Source organism: Bombus pyrosoma, linkage group LG10 (assembly GCF_014825855.1).
Source record: "Bombus pyrosoma isolate SC7728 linkage group LG10, ASM1482585v1, whole genome shotgun sequence".
NCBI lineage: Eukaryota > Metazoa > Arthropoda > Insecta > Hymenoptera > Apidae > Bombus > Bombus pyrosoma.
Window position 1 is genome coordinate 10,376,456 of NC_057779.1, and position 15,030 is coordinate 10,391,485.

Genomic DNA, 15,030 nt, shown 5'->3' on the forward strand with positions numbered 1-15,030 from the left:
CCAAACGTACGAGAGTGAGAGAGAGAGAGGTAAATTACAAAGAGCGATATTGAAAACATACTTTCCAATAATTATATCAAACGAAGGTACTTAAAGATAAGGACACTAGAAGTGTAATTGTTACAAATCGTAATTAATAACATTTGAGAGATAAAATATGAATTCGATAAAAAATAGCGACTTCTCGTGAATGACAGTCGTTTGTGTATACAGTCGCGAATGACAAAGATACGGCCAAGTTAAGGTAATACTTTATTATTTTTAGTAATGTTACGTTGTTATCGCAGTCTACTCGAAAGCGATCCGATAATCACTGTAAATGACAATCGCATCTGTTTTATTGCTGTTCCAACAATCTTTACTTCATACGAGCAGTCGCTCGTCCTTTATTATTCTGGTCTTCTGCGACGCTTCATTTCATTGATTTTAGTCGCTTGATGAGTAACTTTTAACTTTTTTTATTCTTATACCAGTTATTAATATCTCTGACAAGACAACTGTACTCCTTCGTTTTCCTTGCTAACGATAGTTACATATAAAATTATAATACAACAGAAAAGAGATAAGTATGCGCTGATAGCTTTTCTCTAAATATAAACATTGGAAGCATAAGTTTGGTACATGATAGAACACTTCAAATATCCTTCAAATAGAATGTAAATCCTTGAAATAGAAGTTCTTATTTCTTTCTCTACTTTTGCATTATGCTTTACGATATGTATAATTTAATTTGGTTTTACATAGATCGATTGCGTTAACCTGGATGATTAATCTCCTCTTTTACCGACATACTGGATGGTTCAGGAGTCAGTTACGATGCTTGATCTTTCTATATTGTCAACGAAATTGTAGGTGGTAATTCGGAAGTTTTTCGTAGATCGGTAAATCCCTCTTTCGATACCAGAACGAGCTTCTGTTTGAAATACTTCTCTGCCAAACGAACCCGTAACTATGTTTACGGAGCCCAATGAAGGAATGAAATTTATTATATAGAAACACGTTTCATTCATTGAATATTATAACAAATATTTTACTCTGGATACTTTGTACTTACATTTTTACATATTATCTGCATTTTGTACATTTTCTTGTAGTAAGAAATGAATCAATTTCTTCGACTAATGTCGTAAGTTTTCTACTTTTCTTGGGAAACTTCGAGCAACTTAGTTTCGAATAGTTTCCTTGGTTCGTAACATAACAAAACACGCAATCGGGAACCTCTACATCGAACGTAACGGAACAATAAATTCCGAGACACGGCAAAGCGTGCATTCTCGCTGCGTTTCCTAAAATTTCAACGAAAAATCGGCATTATTGACCTTGTTTTTTTTTGATAGATCGTTTGCAAAAGTAGAACCTTCTATTCTATTCTCCGGTCCAGTTCAACCATTTCGTACTGTGTAACGGATCGCATTGGTGAAAATAGAGGTAACAGAGAGACTCGGGGGGTCTCCGTGTCACGGAGTGAAAAGGTTGGAAATAAAATGCAAATCGGTTGTAAATCAGGTCAGACGCGTGGCATTGACGTGAGACCGTGGAACGATGACAATTCCCTGTAAGCTCGACAAAAAGAGAAGAAGCTACGTCCCTCCATAGGGGGTTAATTGTGTTTGGAGCAAACAGGTACCCCGGATCCAATCGAGGTTCAGGTGCTCACCTTACCTTGAGTCGCTACTACCCCCTTCCCTTTCATTTTACTGTTTCCTCTTCTACACAAGCTTTTTTGTACGTGCATTGTCGCTTATTTGCAAGTTTAATCCAGTTTATCAGCGATATTTGCAAAATACCATTAACAAAATATTTCAACGCTCGTCGTAGAAAAGTTTTACGAATCTATTGTATGCGTTACACAAGGCTTGAAAGACTCACTAGTTGGATCTAGTTTCATTTTATATTTTCGATATATCTTTTCACGATTGCTTACTTAATTCCATATACATACATTTAATCGAATAATAAAACAGTTCAGCGATACGAATTTGATCGATGGTAAATCGAACTTTCGTGAAAGAACTATTTGCATAACCAATTTATTATCTCTCACAATGCACGAGCAGATATTGAAATCAATTTTATCTCCACTGTATTAGACACATGCTGCATTACTGTAACGAAGTTTTCCATGCATATACGTATAGCACGTAGCAATTCATTGGACACGACGCGACGTGTTTTCTACCATGTCATACTTAAATACTTCAACGATATTACAAATTCATGTATGTATAATTGTGTAACGTGCCGTAGTTTAACGTTACGGAAGGGCGATTGCTGTTTCCGGGTGTTGTTAATTGCTACAAAGATAAACTCGATCGAGACTCATGTAACTATCTTGGAAATCGCTCGCCAGCTACATTCCATTTGTATTCGATTCGCGAGTTCTCGGAAACTGAAGCGAATATGCGATCAAATTCAACATTTGATATTGGTAATTTGATATTAAATGTGAACATAGGATTGTGACGTCATACACGAGAAAAATAATCGAATATTTCGGATTTAAAGCGTTTCATGGCGTTACACGGTATTAGTACAGTAAATTTATAATAGATGTAACTATCTGCTTGTAGTTAATTAGGTATGTACTTCTCTCCTCCCTCCCCCCACCGCCCCTTTTCATACGATGACCTATTTACCATTTCTTTTTGCGCTACATTTTTTATTTCTATTCGTAATTTGGATTCCAACGATATAATAGTTCGCAGTTCGATTATCAGAAAAATCTCATTACTTAACATACTTCATAACGGTATATCATTTTTGTTATATACGACTAACGACAATGATTCGATGTTTGCGCTAATGTAACTTTGGTCCTTGATGGGTTAAAGAATTTTATTCGAAGTATGAATACTTATGGATGATGCTCTCTACCTATCGGAGAGACGGTGGATCGATTTGCACAGCGTTTCACAAAAATCCCACTGTACGTTCGTTATCGTTGAATTATTCTATTATGTGGTAGAAATATTTCCAAAGAGCCTAATATATGTATGTATGTACGGAGGAAAGGGTGGAAGTAGACAATTAGAGATCGATTTGGATAGCATTTAGTCGAAACTAAAGCGTATCTAAGGATGTTGCGCTGCGGCGGCAAGTGAAGATAGCTTGCCGCGTCCGTACTCGACGATTACGTAAGTTAACGTCGAGGGAGGATTAACCGTGATTTCATGGCTGTTTCTCGATGCGAGAAAGAAAAAGGAAACGATCCTCGAACAGTTTATTCTTCGCGTTTCGGTAGTACACGTGAATGGTGGTCTCGTTCGCCGGCGGACCTCCGTCTGGTAGATCGTGAAGTAAGAAGCTAGCACGTTTATTTATAACGTTTAAAGAGAAGCGGGCAGACAGTAATGGCCGTGTGTACGTATGTATGCCTACCTACATTTCCCAGGCAGGCTCTCGACAGCTTTCTTCTGACATAACCAAACTGAAGGCGCGGGCCGCCGTTATGCAATTCGAAAGTGCCCGCCTTACTTTACGTATCGCAGCGAGGATACGCGGTATCTTATGAAGGAGCTTTTACTTGCTCCGGTTGGAGGGGGAAAGAACACGGGAGAAGTGAAAATTGTCGAACGAATTGTGCGTGCGAACGGTTCGCGTTTCCTAGCGAGGGAAATTCTTATTTCCGGCGGAATTTTCAAACGTTTATACAGTCAACCAGCGAAGTCTGCATGCAGCCATCGAATTTCGTGCATCTGACTTTGCAAAGAGATTAAGAACGCACTTTCTCATAAAATTACCTATACGTCGATACAGCTATTATTAATGCGTCTCTAAAAGGAACTATACGAATTAAAACATTTATCTCATAAAAATCGTGGGATAAAATTACATCGGAAGTTACAAAATTTCTTTAACGTCGAACAGATGCCAAAGTGGGGATGGGGGAAGTCTACTGTGTTTATGATTTTACGTACACGTAAATAGGTATTCTTTTACTTCTTCTTTTTCTTCTTCTTCTTCCTTAAAAGTGAAAGTGGATAAATCGTATTACGTTTTAATAATATGTGTCTTAACGTGTCAGTAAAATCAGCACGGCCAACGTTTTTACTATAATATTTTATATTTAAGGGGTGAATACAGACTTTTGTGATCGACCGTATATGAACGTGGAGAATGCGAAGTTTTGGAAGTCATGCAGTCATTTTGTCTGCTCTTCTATTTCCTCGCTTTTATTTTTTCTCCCAAGTCTTGGAATTTTGATGCTCAATGACTTTTTATACCTTTATTGGGATATAACGAGTACAAAATTTCATGACCTGTTCTGTATCTCTGTTCTTCTCAATTAAAGCAGCACTTTTTCATCTCTTAAGGGACGACGAGATATTTGAAATTCCCCGTGTATTTTTATCTCCGAGACAAAGTTACGCAGTCTCTTATGAAATAATGATTCGGTATTTCAAAAGAGCATTTCGAAAAAAAAGAAAAAAAGAAAAAGAAAATGTCGAAGACGACACAAAGAACCTGACAAAATTTCAATTGTTTTCAGTTTCGACACAGGACATTTCAATTAAGGAGGATAGAATTCTAGAGGTGAGTCTCAAGGAATGATCACACGATCGTGTATGAACTGTAATTTATGCGAATTATTAGTCACAGAAGATTACTAGTTTTTTGTTGGTTGCAAGTTTCGAAAACGTGCGATGCCAGCCAGTTAATGTGATCAAATCGAACTTTATATACAAATAATAAAGAGCAAGAAGAAATTCCAGTTACTAATATTGTAGCATTGGAGTCGCGAGATACGGACGTAAGGGTGCAAGTAACATCGAAGCGGTATGAGACAAAAGCGAATGTAGCGAGAAAGAAATAAAAGGAACCGGATTAAAGGGTATCCAGATAAACGATAAAGCGGTAAATTACGTTACCCAGCGGCATTAAATGTTGGCAACGTGCAATTTCATCGCGGCCACCGGCAAGAAATGCATTGATTATCTTTGCGTATCTTGGAAAGCGCGTTTTAAAGATTTTAAAGGGAAAGAAAATTTCCAAAGACGAATACACGTCTTCGACTGGAATTACGTAAGATTAGCGGAGTTTCACGGAGTTTGACAGAGTAGTAAAGGATCGTTTTATATGTACATATTAAGCGGCAAAACGAAACTCGACTGTACGAAGAAACGGGCATAAAGAGGCGCACCGTGCACGCGTATCGTACAATGTAAAAGCCTGCGAACCGGTGAAAGTGAGCATTGCTTTCCCCCGTAAGACTTGCGTCTCCTCGATGGTCTCCTTTAAACGCATACATTACACGGTTATGTCATAGCTGAACTGTATACGAACACGAAAACGCAACGCGCGTGTTTGCGCACGTGTTGCAGCCGGCATTCTTATCGCCGATCTATTTCTCCTAATGTTAACCACTTTTACTTATATTTAGAACCGCGACAACTATTTATAACTGTTTCCAATTCTTCGGAAATTCCTGTCCGAGATGACGGATCGTATTTGAACGGAAATTTTAAAGAAATATTCGCCGACCTTACAGTACAGTTTACATTGTAATAACCGAAATTCTCTGTTTTTTTTTTTTTTTAAATAATATCGCGATTTTTATATTTTTGGATGCGCTAAGAACATAAAACTCGTAGAATTCTCGTGGATTCGTACCTCTGAAAATTGAAATTAGCTTTCGGAATCGATGTTAGCTTTTCGGAATTTAAGTCGAATTGTAAATTGGTTTAGAAATATTTGCAACGTTAACAGAATTTTTACGTAACTATCGTTTTCATTTTCTTATTGCATTGTAATGTCTTTTTTAGATATTCTTTCTTTTTCTCTGTTGCGCGTAGAAAATTTATATAATTTTTTGGATAAGAAAGATCTCCTTTAGCCAATGTTTTACAAGCATAACTGAAATGAGGAAGCAAGCAGCTGTACAACATATTTCATTCGATTAATACATATAATTAAATTTTGAGTATAAACATTGATATGTCGCGGTGTCGATAATAGTCACCTAATAGTTCTTTATATTCCTTTTAGATATCGCGGCTTACGAGCCGTATCGTTTCAGCCTCTCTATAAAATTTAATCGCCGTTACGATTCCTTAAATAAATACATACAATAATGTACGTAAATAATCTGTGACGTGTTATCGGCATAAATATAGCTTACAAAAAAGAGTTACTTTGCTATGAATGACTGATTAAAACTGGCAACGAAACAAATCATAGTTGCTCGAAGGAATACAAGTTGGATAATTCTATGGAATACGAACATATATCCCGAACTGCATAAATATTTAATCTCAAATCCTAAAAACATTTGTTCTATGCCAAATTTAGCATTTAGGTTAGGGAATTTCTATCGATTTTACATTTTTTAAATGTAGATTCGAAATGTTCCAAAGGTAATATATTTTATTTTTTAAAACGCGCAATATAGCAAGGCGAAGAAACAAAGAAAATTATGACAGAAATTATGACAACAGTTCGATCGAAGCAAGTGTTTCAAGTTGGATCGATAAATGATTTTTAAAAAATCTCAAGTTTTCTTAAAAACAGATACCTATGCGTAGAAAATTCAAACTTCATCTTTCCCATTTTGTTTGTTGAAATCGTTTCGCAATAATGGTTAGCGTAATTCAATATCGATTTGGTTTCTTAATTTAACGCTTAGAATAACTAGAAAATCACAATGATGAAATATGCTTGAAGTTAAATTACAAATATACGAGACGCAAGAGCGGGTAAGAGAATAAAGGCTTACAGCGATCCAAATTCGATAACCTTCCCTATTTTTAAATCCCAGAAAAGTGAAAATCATACGTATGTATCGTTGCAGAATACGTTAGCGACACGTGTTAACTATTCACCGTACGATTGAGAATAGTTCAACAAACGATGGATCGTTTGCCTTAAAATAGAATGTTTGCGTTACTCGTCATTGGCAGCGGTATCGTTCGAAATTTTTATTCCTCTCCTTCGTCGATAAAAAAATTTGTCGCCGTGTACTTTCACTTAAACACTTGTGCAAGTGAATCACCATTATTAGGCAAATATTGTTCGTTTATTGGTTGCGATGTTGCGGGTATTATGGCAATGGGGAGACAAGTATAGGTAGCAGTCACGTTTCGCAAACCTTTCTGCCGCGACGTTGACGCTGGTAATGGGTGATCGGTTAAACAGTCATCGGCCTTAGAAAGTGAACCAACTACGACCTTTTTCTTAACGTAGACAATATGGAAATCGCGACCGATCGCTGCTATCACGTCGAATGGCAATTACTTTCGACAAAAGTTCTATCGGCAGCACGTCGTATTCCAAACAATTATCTATATCTGCAGGGTCAATTTATTTAACGGATTAATTCCGCATGCTGTTTGGATGCAGCCATATCGAATCGATTCGTGCGATATTAGTGGATAGATGCTGTAAAATTAATCGGTGTGCCCACCTTTAAATCTCAACTAGTACCATTGCATCGTAGTTGACCACAACACCTTTGATTTCTTTTCTTATTAATCGTTTGAATTCTACCGCAGCAGAATATTCCATTGGATCGATCGCTTAAGAATTTTGCGATCTCTGTGAAATATATAACTATATAAACATAAATATATAACTTGTACTAAATATCTTGTACGTTTCCAAATTTGTTGCAAACTTTAACAACGATAATCGGATCTTATTTCATTACTAATGAGATGTCAAAGTGTTGCACGTAATACACAACGGATGTATTGTATATAGCAAATGTTAGAAATTACATAATTTGTTACGCATTATTATCATTTATCTACTGTTAAGTATTTTTATTATTATTATTATTATTTATTATCAAATATAAAAACATAACAAATATTGCATATATATATATATATATATATATATATATATATAGGAGGTTTCTGTAAGTGAATTTAAATATGCCTGTGAGCTATTATCTTGTTCGTCTTGCTCGAATCGCATTTGATTTTCATTGCCACGATCACGATGCTTAAAAGTGGCCAGCGGTCTGCTGGTGCGTACGTGGCTTAATGTTACTTTTCATCGTTCGGCACGTCGCACGTCGATCGAGTACGGTTGTTACAGCGACCACGCACCTGCACGCCATTGCGTACACGCCTGACACGCTTCGATGTACATACTTACATAGCTTGCGATGCGCGCAGGTGCCTCTAGAGAGACGTCCGAACGAGCAACGGGACGACGCGAGACGCTATCGGCGTCGACGTTACTCGTAGCTCCGCGACCTTCGTGATATGCGAGCAGTAATCTTAATCAGAATCGAACGTCCCGTGGGGAAATTTATTTCTCCGTGGAAGGTTAAACGGCTTGCATCAGCGCGCAAACATCAGTCTCTATTTTTATTAGACAAATTTCATTTATTAGAGGAATCGTAGCTTCGTAGATTATATCGTAGTTCGTCGACGAGCGGCGGTCTTGCTACGTTCAAACGACTTTACAAGTATGTATCGCGTTTCGTTTTCCTATCCTATCCGCTTATTTCACTATAAATATACTGAAATATTCTCTTTCAGCTGTTAAATAGCATTGCAATTAGAAAATCAACAAAAATGGATTTCCCATGCTTTGCCTGCCTCACTTTTATAGGTAAATTAACGGATTAATTACTACGATTGGATTGCGGATTACGGATTTATGTAAAATTTATTTAGATCCTACTTCTTTATCTGCATTCATGACTGTACGTAATAAGCCGAATACGGATATTATCTTCTTATGCAAACAACTCGTTACAAGCTTTAATTATTTATTAATATGATTTGAGGAAACGAATAGTGTAATTAAATTTAACACGGTTTGCGTTCTTACATATCTAATCTTATTTTATCACGTCCTTTTACGTGCATTCTCCTACATATATAAACTATATGTAGCGCCACAAATGAGCGAACGCTTTACTTTTGAGCAATACTTGTTTTACCGATGGCGGGTGTCGAAATTTGACAAATTCGCACGATCATCGATCATCATAGTTGCCCAAAAATGGAAGAATTCTCTGTAATGACGAGGACTAACAGCTATTGGAACATCAAAGCTCATCGTTACCGATGGAGTACAAAATCGAGCCTTGTCAGTCCATCGTGAATTGTGTCATACAGTTTCATGCGTATTTTTGCCCCATGTCGACGACACGCAGCATTGCTCCAAGCCTGAATATTAGGCAATCTAACGCGTCCAAGGCTAGCCGAGCCTTGAGCCGCCTTTCCAAGTGTTTCACTAACTCGACCATTCGCTCGATCGCGACGGTTTGATCCGAGTCTCTTAACGATTAGATCTTGCATCGCTCTTCTGTTTGTCCAGGTGTGTGTCACCCTCCAGAAACAAAGCGTCTTTCTTTCTTCGCATTACATTTTAGAACTGTCAACGCAAATTACACGACAACATCGATTACTACGCTTCTTATTGAAACGATTTACGAAGAAACGATATGCATATCTACACTATCGTGCACAAGAGTTTGGGGCTGCTATCGCTCCTAATAAATATTCATTATTTCTGGTCTTTAATAACATTTTTTTCCATTTAATTGTCAAAAGATTTTGATCGTATTTTGATCGTAAAAGAAATCCAAGTTACCTTCTGGTTGAATAGGTTATTTCAACAATTTTCAGCTGATGGTACTTCTTATTGATGGTTTCCTTTTATTTTTAATATATTTTTACAATTTTGATATATAAATCTTTTATATATTACGAGCAAGTAATATCTTCCCGATATACTTGTAAGTAAATAGATACTTACGATACTATAGAGGCGATGATTCGAACAGCATAGGTAATTGTATACCAATAAAATGCGACATTACATCGATGCGATAAGCGAAACAAAGTATTTAAAAGGGGTTATTTAATGTCAAAGTCACTCGCCAATGAAGACAAACTATTAGGTTTAGCCTAATCTATTAATAAGCACCTAATCTAAGCACCGGACCTTATCTATTTTCCTAGACTTGGAAATCAGTTTTCCTACATTCTGCCCTAATTTTCACAGCACGCAGTAGTCTTGGGTAAAGCTATAAAGTACGTACCGCTTTTAAAATAAAAATATGTATATCTTTCGATATCTCCTTCTCTTTTCCTTCGCGTTATATTAAATTGTCGTTACTCTTCAAAGCTGCATCGTACTTACGAAAGAACGTAATAGAATGTAATAGGAAATAGTGGTTTTTTAAAGTCTTATTTGTGTGACAAAACGGCGCCCCACTTTTTGCTACTCTTAATGAAATATAAAGTAATATTTCACGAGATTATCACCTTATCTTCTCGCTCATCTCTCTCTCTTATTATTTCTCCCCTTGCTTATTTACTTATTTCTTCCTTACCTCGTAATATAGTCTTCATAATTTATCGAAGGGATGGGTGGTAGCTGGTCGATCTGTATTTAACTTTCCTCGATATCAAGGCGACAAAACACGTCCGCTCGTATTATTCCTTTCCTGAGTTTGTTCATCGCGATTCCGATCTGCGGCTCTCTGCTCGCGGGACCAGTTTTTCTTTGTCCGGTTAAGGACCGGTCGTCTCATACTCGTTGGTTTATGTAGCTAGAGAGGCTCGATTGTTTTACCTGGTCCAACTGGAAAGCACGATAATTGCTGTTTCGAATGAAATGGCAAGAAACAAAGAGTTTCGTCAGAGATTCGACGGATGGTCCTCGACCTCGGACACGTTGCCCGGTATTTTGCAAGAAACAACTTCTTCTTCTTCTTCTTCTTCTTCTCCTCTTCTCTATTTTTCCGATGCGTTCGCTTTTGCCGCTAGTTCTTCGACTTTCTCGTATCGCGTTCTTCCAGGCATAATTATTCGCAACATGTCACGTTACGTTCCGTGCCGGTCAAACGGTCTAATTTCCTCAAGGAAGTGTAGTAATTGACGAATGTTTTTGCAGTTTGAGCGATCGTTTTTGAATTTTAACTTTAATTTCTATTTTTCACGGCCAGTCGAACCTTTGTTGCTGTACGTTGGAACACGCGTCGCCAGTTTTATCGTCACATTCGTCGTAAAGTGGAAGTTTATTTTTTGAAATTAAGCAAGAGTGACTAATTTGGCGCGATCTATTTTCAGTCGGGAGACTACTATCTATTTTCTTTCTATCGTGTCTTCCGGAAGGTCATGCGCGTTAAAGGAGTTTTTATCTGTTCCGATGGTATAACAAAGTGCAATATTTTAACGTGTTTACGACTAATACATTAATTTCGGATACAAGGCTAAAGAAAATTGTCGCATAAAGATAATAATTTCAATTACTAGTAAAACTTGATTTTTACAAGGAGTTTAGAAAAATTAGTACAGACGCGTTAAAGGCTATTCAAGGTATTAAGAAGAAGGAAAAACTTTCGGTTATAGAATTCTGTAGTTAAAAGTTATTGAAATTTACGAATAGATAAATTAAACGTACTACCATGTTCTTTACATAAAGAATTCATTAAGAAAGATAACGCAGTTACGTGGTTGCGGTTTACGGTGACTTGTTACGTCGATAAATATCAAAAATATATACATCGTATAGCTCGAACTGTACCCTAAAATTATCACAACCACAGTTTACATTCAATTACTTACTGACCATTTTATACAAATAATACGATGCAAAATCTACATATTCCATTTGAGAGTAAATTAGAACGTACGTACATGCTCGAGATACTATGAAACTCGAAAAATTACAAATTACTCGAAATTATCTCCGTATATAGCGCCGATTGATCATCGCGAGAAATATTTTACATAAGAGCCGAATACTTTCTTCATATTATTATTATTCGTATTATTACTACGGAAATCTTCACGTTTCTATTAACAGCTTCAAGCTCTAAGAAGAACGTGTGTGAAAATTTAAGTAAATTTATTATCTTTGACGGTCCCATTCCAGAGTAATCCTACATCCTCGGGGGAACAAGAAACTTCGTTTCCCGACCAAAAGTACGCAGAATCGCGAGAAGCAAAGAAAGAGCAAGTCGAAAACGACATTTCGTCTGGTCGACAAAACAATGTAATTAGCTTCTTGCACGATTTCCATCTTCTTTTTCCATAATTGTCGGCAATTCGTTCGCCTACCACGCGGTCACGAGGACGAATGTCCCTTGCTCGAATTATGTAACGTCGCACTTTCGTCGTCGGGTGCCTCTTATGTCGGTAGGCTTTCAACGTCACAGCGTGCAGTAACGCGTCGATTACATGCATGTATTTTTTTCTCTCCTCTTCTGGTTTTCAAAGCAAACTTCGTTCCACATAAACGGAACGGTAACCTTGTCGCCGTGGTAATCGCGATGCGAGTAAAACCGGAAATTAGGTAACGAGGAAAGAAACTTTTCTACTTTGTTACCGCTTCTTGGAAGAAAAAAATCTAATACAGTTTCTCGCTGGGTTACCTACGAAATGTTTCTTCGTTTTATTGCCCGTATTTCCACCGTACTGGTATCGTAACCGCACGATTCTGCAATGCTGCTTTCGCGTATTGTTTTTGCATGTTTGTTTATCTGGAAATGCCGCAGAAATTGTATTTACTCCGTGTTGGTGAACCGTAACCGACCGCGTTGAATAAACGACGATTTTGGTAATTATTTGCGCGTTATTGGACACGCGTAAACGTAGTTTTCAACGACCTGCGCGTTTGTTTCGACTCGATGTTGCAAAATAAGATAAAAATGTGGTACGACAGAAATTTTGTTTCTCAGATCTGTGAATAGAGATAACGTAAACTGGAGCTTCAAGAAGTTCAAAAATATCGTACTTGTGTACGTGCGTTTGCAAGAAAAAGATCTTTCCTTATATCCGCAACGTGACAAAATTATGCAACGTTTGTAACAACAACAACAACAACAACAACAATCGTTAGAAATTATTCAACCGAGGTAATATGGAGTAATCGATTCTTGCATAGAAAGTTTTCTTCGGTACAATAGTGGTTAATAATCTATTACGATTTATTAACTCAAAGAGAAAGTTTCGAGATATCGCAATACCAATGATCCATAGTGAATGGCGTAACAAGCATAGGGGGCAGAGAGCGGGGGGAGGGGGGCGGAGGCTCTTGGGGCTTTCACCCTGCCAAATATTCGTAAGACGTTTTTGGTAACGACAATAATATCGATCGACATAAAGGTAAGTTAATAATTTCGAGTTTATTAAACGTAACAATAATAGCGAATATCTGAGATTCACTTTGTCATTACATACAAACTTGTACCCGTAATAATTTGTAGGATTTTACGCTTTAATAATCGCGTAAATTGATATATAATTGCTTAACGTTGTGTTAAGACGCAGAGAAAGATGAAGCGTCGAGAAATCTCCGGCTTGATGAATTAAAAAGTAAAGAAAATGTATGATTTTGCAAAAGTTATTTTTGAAAATTTACGTTAGAATTTACAATAAATTTGACTACCGGCAACGAATTGAAAAATTATAAAAAGTAGAATTGCGATCGGTTTGGCTTCTTAAGAGACTGAAATATTAGTAAACGCAGACAACTTTGGATTCTTTGGTGCTATTTATGAAACGATATAGATATCAGAAAACAGTGATAAATGTGCTACAAAATAGCAAGATGCCGTTTAATCGCAAAATGTCAAAAAAGGCTATCGTGTGAAACGTTAGAAACAAAGATGAATTTCTATTTGACGACAGAATTTCTTTCAGCTCGGAGCAAGCAGTTTCGCAACGACAGTAAACAGAGGTAGTTGATAATTTAGAAATCTCCGGCGTTAGGTGTCCTTGAAGCGTGCCCTTACGCGAAAATCGACCATGGCGGAGTCAGTCGGAATAAATCGGAAGAGGATAAATCGCGACTATTACGCGCGCGTGTTTCACGATCGGAAAGGGATACTGCGTTGGAAAAATCACGGCTCAATGTAATATTATCGTTATATTAATATTTCGTAACATCCCTCCGCGTACTGTCCAGCCTGGTGCCTGGTCTCTGCCATTGAAAAATTTATCGTTTCACCAAGAAAGATTTTTCTGAATCGAACGATTAAATTTCTTTAATTCCTTTTAAAAGTACTTTAGAAGTAGAATAATAATTATATCGATACGTAAGTGTATAAGTAATTTGGCGATAAAATTTTGGCGTTTCCAGTTTCTTTGGCAACATGGTTTCAGATACACAAAATTCGATAGGTATACACGTAGGCTTAGGTAGTTGCAAAAAGACATAGAACGCGTGCGTACGCGAATCAAAATTCAAGGAGAATTTCAGAGTCGAGGCATATGTATAATATCGTCGCACGCTGGGCTCACGCTCCGTAACAATGCCCCAACTTTCTCCGTCACTTTCATTTTCGTTGGTCGGTTGGTTGGCTCTCTCGCTTCTCTCTCGCTTGGATTAGGAAATAGTGCGTACCCCTCCACATTTTACCCGGCTCTGGCCCACCTCTTTCTCCTTCGTGTCTGTTTCTCGCGCCGTCTTTTTCCTTTCTCCCCCACTGCTCCTATCTCCCACTCTTGGTTTCTCTTTCGGGGCCTTCGTACCGTTTCCGGTCGGCTCCCGCGATTTTAGAAAGGGCCTCCTGCCAACCAGCAGCCCGTATGGTACCTTTACGCTCTTTGGAGAACACCGATCAACGCACGAGCCTCTGTGACCGCGGCCTCTTTTTATCCACTTTTATCCACCACAAAATATATCATTCACTTTCCGTATCGTTACGCGTTCTTTCTTTCTACGATATTTTTAGACCTTTGATGAACGTGTCTCTCGCAGGGATCGCGACTGTTGTAATCCAAATTGAGAAAGTCACGGTACAACAATTCATGTCCTAGTTTAAACGATTTTCATTACGAATAACAACCGTTATAAATACAAACGGTTAAAATCCCTATGGTTGTTGAAACATTTTTTGGTTAGTGGTACCCAACCAATTCATTTTGATTATCGGTAATTGTTATCAGTAACGAAACTACCTTGACAATTGTCAATAACAATAATCATTATCGAGGGCGAAATCATTTTCTAGTATTACCTTCGGCCATCGTTAATTTTTAGTAATTTTCTTCTTATTATCCGTCACCGAAAGATAGAATCTCCTTTAGACGTGGAATATCCATTAATCGAATTCCTACT

General features: G+C 37.5%; 1 long non-coding RNA gene across 2 annotated transcripts in view; it reads left to right on the forward strand.

The window, feature by feature from the left end:
• The window catches only part of LOC122571612, a 98,525-nt gene that overhangs the window by 44,188 nt on the left and 39,307 nt on the right, over positions 1-15,030 (forward strand). The gene's annotated exons all lie outside the window — the stretch shown is intronic.